This window comes from Lactuca saligna, chromosome 3, assembly GCF_052625555.1.
Source record: "Lactuca saligna cultivar CGN05327 chromosome 3, ASM5262555v1, whole genome shotgun sequence".
Taxonomy (NCBI): domain Eukaryota; kingdom Viridiplantae; phylum Streptophyta; class Magnoliopsida; order Asterales; family Asteraceae; genus Lactuca; species Lactuca saligna.
Window position 1 is genome coordinate 156,047,788 of NC_136419.1, and position 16,798 is coordinate 156,064,585.

The window sequence follows — 16,798 nt, forward strand, 5'->3', positions numbered from 1 at the left end:
CTGTCTTGGGAATATCCCCCTCAAGTACCTGTAATTGGTGATATCCGGATCGTAGATCTATCTTCGAGAAGTAGTTTTCTCCTTGAAGTTGATCAAACAAATCGTCAATGTGGGGTAGAGGATAACGGTTCTTGACAGTAAGTTTGTTCAGCTCTCTATAGTTGATGCACATACGGAACGATCCGTCCTTCTTCTTTACGAACAAGACCGGTGCTCCCCAAGGTGAGAAACTTGGTCTTATGAATCCTTTTTGCAGGAGTTCATTAAGTTGACTGGAAAATTCTTGCATCTCTGCTGGTGCTAGACGATAAGGCGATTTCGCTACTGGGGTAGCCCCTGGAGCTAAGTCGATTCTGAATTCGACTTGGCGTTGTGGTGGTAATCTTGGTAGTTCTTCTGGAAAGATATTGGGAAAGTCGTGTACTTCTGGAATGTTCTTGATGTCCTTCAGTTCCTGGTTTGTATCGACGATGTGCGCTAGGAATGCTCGACAATCCTTCCATAAACACTTTCGAGCCTGGATGCACGAAATGATACGAAGGTTTGTACTTGATTTGTCGCCGTAAATCACTAATGTTTCGTTGTTAGGGAGATTAAGACAAACTGGCTTTCAAAACACATGATGTCGGCGCGAAGAAGACTTAACCAATCCATGCCGACTATGACATCGAAACTCTTAATAGGAACCGACATGAGATTGATTGGGAAAGAATGACCGTCTAAAGTTAACGTACAGTCCTTGTATATGTAGTTAGTGTTTTCGGTTTTTCCGTTGGCCATCTCTACAGTGAATGATTTTTCTAGTTTGCTAGGTTTAGGTTTAAGCACTATCGAATAATATGCATGCATATGAATTATCGAGGAGGAACGTACCAGCAACTACAGTTGGGTCAGCTATAGCTTCATCGTGGCCTATAGTCAAAACTCGTCCCACACTGCCGGTGCCTGCTGCCTTAGGGCAGTTCCTCCTGTAGTGGCCCACCTCGCCACAACAATAGCAAGTCTGGCCTATACCTGCACTGGGGACTTGAGTGATCGGCCTTGCGGGCTCCTTGCAGAAACGGGATGTGTGTCCCTTTCTGTTGCAGATGGCGCACTGCATTTCCCGACAAGGTCCATGGTGGTGGTAAGTGCATTTGGTGCACTTTGGACGGTTACCTTCATAAGGCTTTGTTGGGTAGGTATTTGTAGGAGCTGTAGTAGGTATCGTGGCAGCATTCACCGAAACCAATTGTTTCTTTGCGGATTCTTGGGAAGACCCACCCTTCCCTTTATTCCATACTCTCTTCCTGTTGTTGTTGTTGTTGTTGTTGTTGTTGTTTCCTCTCTGTGGTTCTGGTGCAGAAACGGTTGAGTTTCGATGGCCTCCGTAGTTAATCAGAGATTGTGCCAGTTCCTTAGCACTTTCAAAGGTGTCAGGTTTGGAAGCTAACACGCTTGACCGTATTTGGGTCGTCAGTCCCCATATGTACCTCTCTATTTTCTTGCTCTCAGGAGCAATCATATCTGGGCAAAGGATTGCCAGCTCGCAGAATCTGTTGGTATATGTTGCGATGTCGGTACCAACCATTCCGAGAGTCCAGAGTTCATGTTCGAGCCTTTGAATCTCTCCCCGTGGGCAGTATTCTCTCATCATCATGGCTTTGAGGCTCTCCCAGCTTATGGAGTTTGCCACTATTAGAGTAAGTACTTTAACGTGGCCGTTCCACCATGTTAAAGCTCTATCAATGAGTGTGAAGGTTGCAAATTTGACCTTGCTGTGCTCGGGGCAGGAGCAGATCTCAAAGACTGATTCTGTCCTTTCAATCCACTGTCTCAGAGCCATCACACCACCAGTTCCATAAAACATACGGGGTTTGGCATTAGTAAAGTCCTTATAAGTGCATTCTCGGGGTTGCCCATGACTCTCGCCATGGTTGGATAGGTGTGTGCCAGTTCTCGAGTCATTAGTACTCGAGTTATTGAGCTGTGACATGGCAGCTGCTACCGCTGTGGTGACTGCTTCTTGGAACATGACAACATCAAATTGAGGAGGTGAAGGTGGTGGTATCGGTGTTTCATTGATAGGGTTACGTCTGGTATTCCTGCGTGGCGGCATCTTTAACTATACGTTTAAAAGATGATGATATGGATAAGAATAAGTGACAAATGAATGTGTCTCATGAACCAAATCGCCATGGTTCAACAACAAAATGAATAGTATGACTAGATGAAGGTGACAACATTTGGATAAAAATTTCCATATGATTAGATATCTGTCAATAATACTGAGATTACAGATGTAACAAGTTCAGGAAAATGGCCTACGAGTAGGCCTTACATCAACCAAGATAGGAAATTTTTTGACAGAACTATGACTAGATCAAGACCTAACAGGTCTAAGATTTACAAGGATAGGAAATTAGCCCAAAGTTTTTAGATAAACTAGGTTATATCCAAAAGATGAGTTGACGAGATTCTATCGATGACGAGAGCTGCTAGCATGAGTCCTTGATTCTGATAGTAGACGTTCTATGTCCCTCATAAGCCTGCCAGTTCTTGCTTGCTGAGCTCGAAGTTCCCTAACTTCAGCTCGTGTTTCAGTAAGTTCCCTCTGCAGGGCTATAATGCGGGCTAGAGTTCTTTTGTAAGAAGACTCCAGTTGGCGAATGCGAACAGTGTTAACGCCGGAGTTGGCGTCAACCTCTAAGACTTGGTTGATAGTTGCTTGAGCCATTATTGTGTTTCGAGAAATTCTACGAACCATGATTGGTAGGACTCTATCAGCAGAACCTCCTTCAGTGAGGTTGTAGAAACTTCGGTCTCCATTGTAAGGAATGGGTTGACCTTGTTCCTAGCTCCATGTATTCAAGTTCATGGCCCACAAAGGTGTGGGTCCTTGAAATGCGGGACGGGGATTCAGGTTTGGGTTTTGAGCAGCTAGGGGTAGGTTGTTGACTTCAGGCTCCGAGTCTGAATTATCGAAAAAACCCTCAGCATGGTGGTCATCCAAAGGGATTGGGTGATCATTTTCTGGTTCTTCCTCTAGCCATCCAGCGTTGCCTTGGTTTGGGAAGTAGGGGTCTCCATGCGGGTGAAATCCAGCCATTTGACTATACGAGAATAGGGTTATAAGATTTGAATAAAACTTGAGACATGTAATACTAATTAATCTAGCGTATGCACCAAATACTCCTATAGTATTTAAATTCTTGTGTTTGATCTTCGTGATGTTCTTGGTAAGTTTTGACTTGTTGCTCACTACGAGCGTTCCTCGATATACATTGGTCCGATTTCGGGCAAATATAGTTGATCACGCTATATTTGTCCCAAATCTGATTACATATATCGAGTCTTAATCGTAGTGTCCAACTTGTCTAAATACTTGTTGTATAGTTAATAAACATGAAAATAATGTTTTGTATGCATGTATTTGTACTTGAATGAACTAACATTTTTAAGTTATACGAAACGCGGCTTAGGCGTAAATAAAATCGTTTTGTCAGAGAGTATTAGTCCCTTAAGCATTTATAGTTTGTATATCTTATGTGATTCGATATACTTAGTTCACTATAAACATTGCTCTGATACCAATCTGTCACACCCCCAAACCTGAACGGCGGAAACGTTCGGGGGCGGATGACTTCATGTGATAGCGTAACAAGTGAATACCTAGTAAAGAAAGCAATACAACCATCATATATATATAATTGAAAGTTTACATTTGTCAAAAGTTACATGTTCAAAATCAATTACGAATATGATGTCAAAATATGAGATTTAAACTGGCGCCGCAGCATCTCTTCATCAAAATCATAATGATACCTGTAGTTACTGAATCCCTGGGACATACAAGTAATTTTGAAAGAGTAGATCAGCATTTAAGCTTGTGAGTTTCATAAGTATTTAATGACAATGTTTGTATGAAACGAAATATCTTGTCCTTGTTTGTTTGTGTTTAGAAAATCCTGTATTTTCTACTAGTATAAAAGTAGTCTTCCTTCCAGACCAAAGTTTGTCACCAAAATGTATGTAAGTGTAAAAGTAACCAATATGTTTGAAAACCTCGTAAATCAATGTATTTTTAATACCTCCTGTGAGCTTTATAACCATACTATTGACTCGGAATGCCTATACACAACGTTCTTCAGGCGTTGGAATGTTATGACGTTTGTCACCCAAAACGGTGGACTGTAGCTAACAGTCAGGGCGCGGGTTGTCAAGCCTGTATAGATCTATACACAAACACCATGCTCCCCCTCCAAGGGATTCTGGTATATAATACAGGACTTGAAATGCGTACTCGAACGTACGTGAAGTAAATGTCTCACAGAACCATAGTATAAAAATAGATTTACGTGTTGAAATGTTCGTTTGTTATTGTACATGAAAGTAATTTCTTTAAAATCGTGTTTCTAGTATGTAAAAGTTAGCAATATCCTCATAAAGCTATACCTATTATAGTTTTCTAAGAGTGTGCCTCGTTTGTTTTTAGAATATCTAGAAAAGGAATCACTTGTTATGAAAGCATAGATTTTTGTAGAGTCTAAGATAGACACAATATACTTTAAATCTAAGAAAATGTTTAGTTTATACATGCATTATAACCATTTATAGTTTTAAAGATAGAATGCTATTGTAATATATTTTGTATACGGGAGTTCCCCGTAAAGTTTATAAATCACACATGATTCCACTTAATAAAAGTGTATAATAATCTTTATATATAACACGCGATAGTAGTCGTGTGTTTTACTTGTATCCCCCCCCCCCCTAGAAAGCATATAAAAGCGTTTAGAATATTAAAAGGGTTAATTAAGGGGTATGAACTCACTTGAAAGTTTGAAGATAGCGAGATGGAAAACCGGGCAGAGTTTCGTCTCGGGAAACGGATTTTTCTTGGGATTCTCGGGAATCTCAGGAGTAAAATCGACCTTCGGGACTTGCACAAAATGATCAGGGCTTCGGGGTAGTGCGGGCACGGAAAATGATGCAAAACGCAAGAAAAATGAGAGAGAATGAGCAAATTTTCCGGGAACCCTCGCATCCTATTTATAGGAGGCTGGAACCGCCTCGGTACGCGGGGCGTACGCTCGTACGCGGGGCGTACGCGTACGTCACGCATGACCGAGTCCTCGACTACCTCGCACTTCGGATGGGACGGGCTAGCTTCGCATAGACCGGGAGGTGGACGATCCGAGGCCTTGGCCTTGAGTATGCGGGGCGTACGAAGGTACGCGGCACGTACTTCGGCCCTATCTGCTGACTCCTTCGGATAATACCAAGAGTTTATAATTAAAAAAATATATAAATTGTTTATCAAACTTCAAAAATTCATATCTCCTTCATACGAACTCCGTTTTCAACGTTCTTTATATCCACGCGTAGGTGAGACTAAGATCTACAACTTTCGTTTAGATTTCGTTGGCAAATTCTGAAATTATTTTTATTATTTATTTATTAAAATGACGTGATTAAGGAATTTCTTTAAAAATTCATAAGTTCTTTATATGACGTCGGTTTTTGCCAGACTTTTTACCGCTGAATTACCATTGTTGAGACCTTCGATTCTCGTTTAGGTCATTCCGGCCAAAAGTCGCTCGATCTCCGATTCGAGTTTTTAGCTGTCTGATGCTAAGCCGAATTTGGAAAAATCTTAACTTCAATATACGAAGTCGGGTTTGGACATTCTTTTTACGTACGATACCGGTTTAATGATATAAAATATAGTAGGTAGTTAAATAGAAACTTTTTGGACATTTTATTATCAACGTTAATTTTTATTAACTCAAAAATGGTTACAATACTTGACCTATTAGGCCATTACAAAGAGTTGAAATATCGGGTTGTCACAAAAACATAGACAATTGCATACACAAAGTCATTTATTCATGTTCACCGATTCCTAAAATGATTAGATTCGCGTTCACTATAACTAATCCTTTAGCAAACAAGTCAATTCAAACAGTGATCAATTGGTTAAACTAACATGCTTCCTAGTGTTCAGTTCGTATCAAGCAAGACTTGCAAATATAGTTAATCAAATTAGGCATTCAATTAACCTATTTTTGATGGTCATCAAACAAGGCTCACACATTAATTTACTTATTCCCAAGTTAATCCTAGTTTCACATTCGTTATTCCTAGACTTATAATCTCGATGGTCACAAAAATCATAAGAGACAAGCAATCAAGCATATACTCATACAACTCAATTCACTTAACAATTAACAGCAAATAATTATCATTAATACATAAGGATCTTTTAACAAGCTTGGCAAGATAAATTAAACACAAACAAACTATTCAATATAGCAATTAGTCTAATAATCAAAGCTTCATTCAATCATAAACACAAAGTAAAAGGTTTTTACACCCAAGTCAGAAACTAAATACAGAATAGTAACACAATGGAATGCTAAACATGGTCACGTTAACAGCCCATATTATTACCGATACGTATCCGCTCTCCAAACCTTCCGATCTCCGCTCTCGTTAGCTTAACGGCCTTCCGGCCATCTCCTAGACCCTCAAAACGGCAACTATGAAGTTTTCTTGTTGCACAAGTCGAAGTGGAATATCATAGATTATTCAAATTGGTGGAATGATATGGAGTATTTATAGTTGATGGAGATGGAATTTATATGGAATATTAGAGTTAGATTGGAATAAGGAAACTAATAGTGGCTTAGGGATTAAGCAAATAAAAATAAGATAAGTGGAACTTGGGGAATAAGTAACTTGGAGGGATTTCCGTCCAGCTTTTATGCTTCATCTTCAAGGCTGATTTTGGATAAGATAAGTGTTGAATTAGCCAAAATTTCATCTCACATAAGTCGTAGGAAATTTCGTCTAGTTTTCAGAACAGTTTGAACCTCATCAATTGGACTTATGAGTCATCAGATATACCTAAAACACTGAAGAGGGGTCAATCTGCCAGCAATATCCTTTTTGCATCTTTTCAACTCCATTCTCTTTCTTTTGCATTCCATCTCCCATTTTAACTGTAATTAAATATTTCCAAGCATATTAAGTTTATTTTAGTTCTAAATAATAATAATAATAAATGCTAAAATATTAAGATATCTTATACATAAATATATATAAAAATACACATATCAAGGGTCTGGAAAGAGTAGAGGTTGGAGAGAAAAGGAAGTTTCAAGGATCTTTAAGGTCTAATGAGAAGAGAAAATTCTCGAAGTATGGAGGGGGAGGAGGTGAAACAAGATGTTGTGATAAGTGAAATAAGAAACACTTTGGAAAATGTGGCGAGGAGGTACCATGTTTCAAGTGTGGAAAGTTTGGATATTATGCCAATGAGTGTACATCCAGCAAGAGGGTGTGTTATGAATGCAACGAAGGAGGGAATATTTCAAATAACTACCCAATGAAGAATGAAGCAGCAAGGCCAAATGCATTGTCACGGCCAAGGGCATTCCATATGATCCTTGATGAAGCAACTGACAATGAAAGGAATCAGGCGTGAGGACTGATATCCGAAGATCAAGTTATGAAGTAACCATGTGGATAACATCATGTGGTGTAGCTTATTAGAGGCATAGTATAGGATGAACTTGAACATCTATGTAATCATTTCAAGAAATAATATAAAACCTTGATTTTGTTATCTGATGTGTTAAATGCTTATGTGAAATTCATGAATGGTGACTTGGAAAACTGCGAGACAATACTTAGGACGAGTATGAGTAGGTGTGAATGGTAGTAGTGGCCTATACTACTGGAAGCACATGACTCACACTTGGATTAGGGAAGGTCACAAGTTTACCAAAAAGCTAGTAGTTGTTTCCGTTTTGTTTATGTCCATCGTTACCATCGTTTTGGTAATGACTAAGAAGATGATTGTTTTTATGACCCTAGTGGTCATATCAAATTGATTCTGAATAAGTATGTTACATGGTTCAGAGAACCAAGTTTGATGTAGCATCTGACTTAAGCTAGAAAATTGAAGTGAAAGATAATCGAATCAATCAATAAAAGTTCCGCGATCATTGTTAAAGAAAAGAAGTTTATAGCTAGAAATGCTATTTGTTAGAATGTGATTATATCATATTAGAAAATGAATTCTGGAATTTAACTCTAAAAATGACCTGAGTCTAAGCGCTACATCATACGATGAGAGGTCATTAGAAGATGAACCATCAGTCAATTGTGGTAATCAAAGAACTTATCCTAAGTTTGTTAAAAAAAAGAGTCTCCGATAAAGATCAAGATTGTAACATGAAGGTCATTATCAAAAGTCTAACATAAGATAGAGATTGGGTGTAAGGTTGAGCACCGCGTGCGGTCAAGAAGACCAAGAGTTAGATACTCGTTCAAAGGAACATAGAAGTTTTAGTTATTACCTAGGATGGAGACATATGAAGTCAATCTACAAGCCTTGTTTCGTTGATGATTCTGGGACGTAATCATCCTAAGGGGGAGATAATTGTAACCCCCGCAGATTTAGGCTAGTCAATTTAGAGACAATAAGTGCCAATAACAATTTTTTGATAGAAGATTATTTTGAATAAATAATCTTAACTAAGTTGTAGTATATGTCACAAGGGTTCTGTACATATAACGAACGTCGAAATCCGAGTTATAACGAAGAAGTTATGGCTCGTCGAAGTCTTGCAACAAAACCGACACGACATAGTGTGACGTAAAAAGTGAGTTTAAGATAAAATACTTTTTAGCATTAGTAAAGTAAAAAAAAGTCATAGTATTTGTTAAACCGAGAGCATATATAAAAAGAACGCCCAAATTTGATTTTGTACGAGAAAGTTATAATTTTTTCCAAGTTTCGGTATAATAGTATGCAGCCCGGAGTTCGAATATTAGATCGACCAATTTTTAGCCGACACGATCCAAAAGAGAATCGAATCTTGTTAATAGTAATTCAACAGTAAAAAGACATACGAAAACGAACGTCCGATGACAAAGTTATGAATTTTTAATGGACTTTTCCTGTCACGGCCTGTTAAAAATATAACTTTAAAAATAAAGTCAAAATTAGCTAATGGGGTCTAAACGAAAGTTGTAGAGTACGGCACCACCTACATGTGGATATAAAGAACATTGAAAATGGAGCTCGTATATGAAAGTTATGAATTTTAGAAGTCGGGAATGGAATTTCCGAGACTGATGCGAGGGTACGCCCCATGTAGCACTTCAGACGCCTCACGTATGCAACATTGTTTTATCGCTTTGGTTCATTGTTTAGCACTATCAAGGCTAAGGAAAATTAAACACACGCATTTTCCAAATGATGTTTTCTCATTAAAATAGTGAGTTGTACAGTAATTACCTAACGTAAACCCTAATATACAAGGGCTAATTGAGTCGACCGGTTTGACTTGTTGACTTGGTTTGACTTTGATTTGACCTGAAATTGACGATTGTCAAATCATCCCCCCATTAGAGGGAATTTCGTCCCGAAATTTACATTATGACTGGGACTTCAAGAGTTTGGGAAAAGGTGCAGGTATTTTTGTTTCATTTGATCTTCGAGTTCCTAGGTGAACTCAGGTCCTCGTTTTAGCGTTCCAATGGACCTTCACGATGGGGATACGACTTTGTTTTGTTCGTTTGGTCTCTCGATCCATGATTTCGACTGGTTGCTCCATGAAGTGGAGGTTATCGTTAACTTCGATTTCGTCGAGTGGTATTATGAGTGTCTCGTCAGATAGAAGCTTCTTTAAGTTTGATACGTGAAATGTGGGATGTACATTATTTAGTTCTTGTGGTAGTCGAAGTTTGTACACCACGGGACCAATCCTGGCTAGGATTTCAAACGGTCCAATGTACCTCGGGTTTAGTTTCCCACGTTTGCTGAAACATATCATCCCTTTCCAAGGGGAAACCTTTAGTAGCACGCGATCACCCACTTGGAATTCCAAGGGTTTGCGTCGTTTGTCTGGGTAACTCTTTTGTCGATCTCGAGACGCTTTTAGTCTTTCTCTAATTTGGACTATCTTTTCTGTGGTCTCCCTTGTGATTTCAGGACCAGTAAGGGTGCTATTAGAGACTTGCCCTCTAGCAAGCTGTATATCCCCTACTTCAGCCCAACACAGGGGTGATCTACACTTGCGACCGTAAAGAGCTTCGAACGGAGCGACTTTAATGTTAGTGTGATAGCTGTTATTATAGGAGAATTCAATAAGCGGTAAATGGGTATCCCATGCCTTACCATAGTCTATCACACAGGATCTCAACATGTCTTCCTATGTTTGTATGGTTCGCTCGCTCTATCCGTCGGTTTGTGGATGGTAGGCCATACTCATGTTAAGCCTAGTCCCTAGAGATTTTTGTAAAGACTACCAAAATCGTGTAGTGAATCTACTATCTTTGTCAGAGATAATGGATATTAGCACTCCATGCAGTTGTACAATCTCCTTGATGTACGTCCCGCTTAACTTCTCCATCTTGTTGGTTTCCTTTATCGGCAGGAAGTTCGCAGACTTGGTCAATCTATCTACGATTACCCATATGGTATCAAGCCCGCCTGATGTCTTAGGCAGCTTGGTTATGAAGTCCATCATTATCCGTTCGCACTTCCACTCGGGTATATCCGGTTGTTGTAGTAGTCCTAGTGGCTTCTGGTATTCTACTTTGACCTTGGCGCAAGTCAGGCAGTTGCTCACATAGGTAGCAATTTCAGCTTTCATGTTTGGCCACCAATATAGCTTTTGAGGTCTAGATACATCTTATCTGACCCTGTATGGATGGAATATCGAGTCTCATGTGCTTCATTCATGACGACGTCTCGGAACCCACCGAACTTCGGTGTCCACATTCGGTTCATGAGATAACGAGCTCCATCATCCTTGACTTCTAAGCTCTTATCAATTACCCTTAATGCCTCAGCTGCCACATTTTCTGGTTCCAAGGCTTCTAGTGGAGCTTCCTTGATCTGTGCGGTCATGTGTGAATGGATTGTCATGGTTAAGGATTTTATTCGGCGGCCCGAATATTCTTTTCTGCTTAGGGCATCGGCTACTACATTGGCCTTGCCCGGATGATAGCGGATTTCACACTCGTAGTCGTTCAACAGCTCTACCATCTTCTTTGTCGCATGTTGAGCTCTTTTTGATTGAGGATATGCTGAAGAATTTTGTGATCGGTGAGGATGGTGCACTTTGTGTCGTAGAGGTAGTGCCTCCAGATCTTGAAGGCGAACACTGATGCTCCCAGCTCAAGGTCGTGGGTAGTATAATTAACTTCGTGTGTCTTAAGTTGCCTTGACGCGTAAGTGATGACCTTCCTTCTTTGCATGAGCACGCATCTGAGACCTTGATTTGAAGCATCACAATACACCATGAAGTCATCGGTTCTTTCTGGAAGAGACAAGATCGGCGCGCTGCATAGGGCTTGTTTTAACGTTTGGAAGGCGGTTTCTTGTTTATCTTCCCACTTGAACACCACACGTTTCTGAGTCAAAGTGGTGAGCGGTTTGGCAATCTCAGAGAAGTACTGTATGAATCTTCAGTAGTAGCCGACGAGCCCTAAAAATTGTCGGATTTCCGTCGGCATTGTAGGTGCTGACCAGTTTTCGATTGCTTTGATTTTTGAGGGATCCACATGTATCCCTTTCTTTCTAACCACGTAGCCAAGGAATCCTACTTCTCGGAGCCAAAATCCGCACTTTGAAAACTTAGCATAAATCTTCTCGGATCTTAGAGTCTCCAATACTAGTTGCAGATGTTGACTGTGCTCTTCTTTGCTTCGCGAATAGACTAGGATATCGTCGATGAATACGATCATGAATTTGTCTAAGAAGGGTCGACACACTCGGTTTATCAGATCCATGAACACCGCAGGTGCATTGGTTAGTCCAAAGGGCATCACTACAAATTCGTAATGGTCGTAGCGCGTTCTGAAAGCTGTCTTGGGAATATCATCCTCTTCAAATCGCAGTTGATGGTAACCCGACCTCAAGTCGATTTTTGAAAAGTAGCTTGATCCCTGAAGTTGGTCGAAGAGGTCGTCGATTCGGTGTAAGGGATATCGATTCTTGATGGTAAGTTTGTTTAACTCCCGATAGTTGATGCACATGCGAAAGGATCCATCCTTCTTTTTCACAAATAGGATTGGTGCTCCCCAGGGTGAAAAGCTCGGTTTGATGAACCCCTTACTTAGTAGTTTGTTCAATTGACTAGACAGTTCTTGCATTTATGCCGGTGCGAGGCGATATGGAGCCTTGGCTACAGGGGTAGCACCGGGTACCAAGTTGATTCGGAATTCGACATGTCGTGCGAGTGGTACACCTGGAAGATCTTCTGGGAATACGGCAGGGAAGTTGCACACTTCTAGAATGTCTTTTATATCCTTCACCCCTTATTTCTTATCTACGATGTGGGCTAAGAAGCGTGGTATTCCTTCCGGAGATACTTTTGAGCCTTGACGTAAGAAATTATTTGTAGAGTTGTACTGGGTTTATCGCTGTAGACGAGAAGGGTTTTGCTATTTGGCAGATTAAGGCGGACGACCCTTTCGTAACATAAAATATTGGCACGATTTGAACTTAACCAATCCATACCAATGATGATGTCGAAACTTTTTATTGTGACTGACATTAGATCGATTTTGAACGAATGGTTGTCTAGAGTGAGGGTACACCCTATGTAAATATCATTAGTGTGCTCAACCTTTCCGTTTTCCATTTCTACGACGTATTAATCTTTTAATGACTGGGGATTTTGTTTAAGTAAATGTTTGAATTGGTGGCTCACGAAACTCCTTTCTGCCCCACAATCGAAAAGTACGCATGCATAAGAGTTATTGAGGAGGAACGTACCGGTAACCACTATAGGATCTTTGACTGCTTCCCCGTGTCCTATTGCCAGGACTCTCTCTACACCACCAACATTAGAAGCTTGTGCTTTGGGGCAGTTTCTCTTGAAGTGTCCTGCATCACCACATCCATAGCAGGTTTGGCTTGCCCCTGCATTGGCAACTTGGTTGATTGGTCGTGGTGGCGCTTTACAGAAACGAGCGGTATGCCCTTTCCTGTCGTAGTTTTTGCAGTGCATTTCCCGACAAGCACCATTGTGGTGGAAGTTGCACTTGTTGCTCTTAGGGATATTTCCAACATATTGCTTCGGTGGTGTTGGAGTGGCAACAGTAGTGGCAGCACGGACAACAACAATTTTTGCTTCTTGGCGGGGTCCTGTGCCGGTTGCTTCTTTTTATTATTCCAGAACTTCCTTGTAACATACACGTTTTAAAATCATGTTTTGTAATGAATAAAATTGTGAAATATTATGTAAAATTGAGTGTTGAGTTCTAACTAATGGTTTTTACTAGAAATGAAGTAAAACTATGTTTGGAATTACTCAGAAAATATTGGAAGTCTTATGAGATTCCAATTAAAACCCAAATAGTGAAATTTAACGAAAATATGAAATTTTCAATAATTAAAATTTTATTATCTGATGTTGTAGAGAATCTCGTTAGAAATTTGTAGGCGAAAACCTCGTCAAAATCCGCATTATAACGAAGAAGTTATGACCAACCGAAGATCCGCAACAAAACCGGCACGGCGTCGAATGACATAAAAAGTGAGTTTTTGATAAACTACTTTTTAGCCTTAGTAATCTAAATGAAGGTCGTAGTATTCGTTAAACCGAGAAATTCGATAAAAAGAACACCAAAATCTGACTTCGTATGAGGAAGTTATGATTTTTCGAAGTTTCAAGTTAGCAGTTGACAACTAAAAACTCGAATTTTAGATCGAGATATATTTTACCGATACATCCTAAACGAGAATCTAAGGTCTCGTCATATGTAGTACAACGGTAAAAAGTCTGACGAAAACGGATGTCGAATGAAGAAGTTATGAATTTTTAACGGATTTTCCTGTCCCGGTCTGTTAAAAATAATAATATTAAAATGAAATTCAAAATTAGCCGACGAAGTCTAAACGAAAGTTGTAGAGCGTAATTTTGGCTACACGTTCATATAAAGAACGACAAAAATGGAGCTCGTTTGCGAAAGTTATGGAGCGTAATTTTCGCATGAATAGTAACCGGCCACGTCACCTCGCACGAAGCAGGTGCGTCACTGGAGACGTGGCCCAGACCGAGCTGCCTCGCTGCTTGCTTCCGGACCGAACTTCGTAGGAGCGACGTGGACCTCCCAGCCGCACACTTCTGAACCCTCGGCCCGATATAAAGAGGATCTGTGAACCCTTCCGACTAACTTTGAAAATTTGCCACTTTTAGCCCCTCTTTCCATATTTTCTTCATATTAACTTTCCCCGAAGCCCCGAAATCAATTTTAGCACCCGAAACATGTCCCGAGACCCCCGAGAAGCCCGGAAATTTTATCTTTTTGGTTTTGAAGCCATACCTTCGCAGAGACCTGTTTTCAATCAAGCTCCCGATTTTCAACATTGAAAGACATATTTAACGTCGAAGTGTTGTCCAAATTACTATTTTAACCCCCGGTTAACATAAGGTGAGTTCAATATATATGAACAATTGTATGTTATGTGTTATATGTGCTATGTGCTTTTCAGTATTATCATTTTGAGTTATTGTCTCGTGTTATTCTCTATGTTTATAGCAATTGTAATACCTTTGACCATGTGATCAGTGAAAGGACTTAGATTCACATTGGTACTGGTACGTAGCCTCTGGCCATGTAGAGCATGTCTCCGTAAGAGAATGACTTATATTCTATGACATTGGCAAATGGTTAGACAGGACTATAAGCCTGAAATCTAACAAGATGTTAATCAGAAATTGCATGTCATCTATGCCATATGGGCCAAAGCTTTATTGATGTATATCAAGAATTGAAAAGAATATCTTTGAATAATGTCTTTGATAGATATGAACGCTTGTCACATTATGTCACATATATGGCATGACATTATATTGTATCTATTTTTGAACTCACTAAGCGTCACCGCTTACCCTATCAATGTTTAACAATTGCAGGCGATAAATAACTAGTATGTTTACATACTATTGAAAGATGTAGAATAGTTTGTAATAGTACTTTTGTACTACTTTTTATGTTTGTATAAATTACAATATCCTGGGTAATTATGTAATATATAACACTTTGTAATAAAAGGTTTGTATCCAATAGTTTATAAATCCTTTATATCAATGTAAAATATTGCTTTTATGAATATGTGAATAGCATGTTTTGGAGTAATGATAATGTGAAATTTGAAAGTTTGGGTCTTTCAAAAATACGAAAGTTGGGGTCTTTCAACCATGGTATCAGAACAGTAGTTTAAGCGAACTAAATTCCACGGATTGGTATTTAGACTTAAACTATAGGAAGTTCAGTATATGAACTTAATCACTGTAAGTATAGGGATACAAACCATAGCAAATATATAAGTAAAAGTATTAGGTAATAGTAAACCCTAATATTCTAAAATACAATCTTACTCCGTATTTCAGATCAATGGCTGAACAAGTAAGTAGCCATACCCCTGATATTGGTGGAGATCCTCAACCCGAGGAAGTGAATACTCCAGTATCTCCTCGTGAGGAGCGACTTCTAGGTAAACTTACCGGTGTTATTTGACAAACTCTTGAAGAACACAAAAAGAATGATGATAAAGGAAAAGAGAAAAGTCACTGGAGAATCTTCAAGCGGAAAGTTGAAGCGTCCCTCGTTCAAAGATTTCAAGAGTAGTGGTGCTCTGGAGTTTTCTGGTGTCCTTAATCCTATAATTGTTCTAACTTGGATTCAAAACACCGAGAAAGTATTTCGTGTTTCTCATGTGGATGATGAAGACAAGGCTATCTATGCTTCTGCAATGCTCATTGGAGAAGCTTTAGTTTGGTGGGAAGCAACATATGAAGCCCTCGATGGATGTGACCAGGAGAACTTATCCTAGGAGTTGTTCAAGACTCGTGTGCTAGAGAAATATTGTCCTCTAGATATGAGGAGAAGATTGGAGAAGGAATTCCTCGAGCTTAAACAAGGAGGAATGACTGTGAATGAGTATGAAACTCAATTTAATCAAAGAGCAAGGTTTGCTACAAAGTATATTCCAACTGAAGACGAGAAAATCTAGTTATTCACGGAGGGACTACATGGATTTTGTTGTCAACCGGGATGTTCTGTCATTCGATAAAGCCGTTGAGTATGCTCAAAGGCGTGAGCATGACTTACAAATACGTGGTTCCACTCTTACTATTCCAAAGCATCCATGTACTGAAAGAACTACTCCTGCTTCCACTATTCCACCAGCTCAATTTATTCAAACTGATCCTAGCAAGCAAGCACAATCTCATAGTGCTTTTCGTGGCCGTGGTAGGTCACAATCTTTTTCTATTCAATCACCGTCATGTTGCGTTTGTGGAAGGAGTCATCCGGGTCAATGCAAAATAGACAAGGAATCCATTGTCTGTTATGGGTGTGGAGAAACAGGTCATATAAAGACAGCTTGCCCAAGAAAGGATGTGACTTGTTATGCATGTGGTATTACTGGCCACAAGAAGCGTTTTTGCCCTGCTCTTACCAGCCAAGTGACGGGAAGTCAAGCTTCTGTTCAACAACCATCGAGAAGTCAAGTCCCTGTCCAACAATCGAAGAATACTCCAGCTAAAAAGGAGGAGGTGCCAAAAGCTAAGGGTCGTGCATTCCAGATTACCGCAGAGGAAGCACGTGAGGACCCAAATGTCATGACGGGTACATTTCTTGTCACTCTAGACCTGCTCACATCTTATTTGATTCTGGTGCCTCGGATTCTTTCGTATCTTATGAATTTGCGCATTCTTTTCAAACTGTTTGCTATGCACTCGCGCAAATCTATAGGGATTGTGTCATAGAAATTGAAGGCTATAAT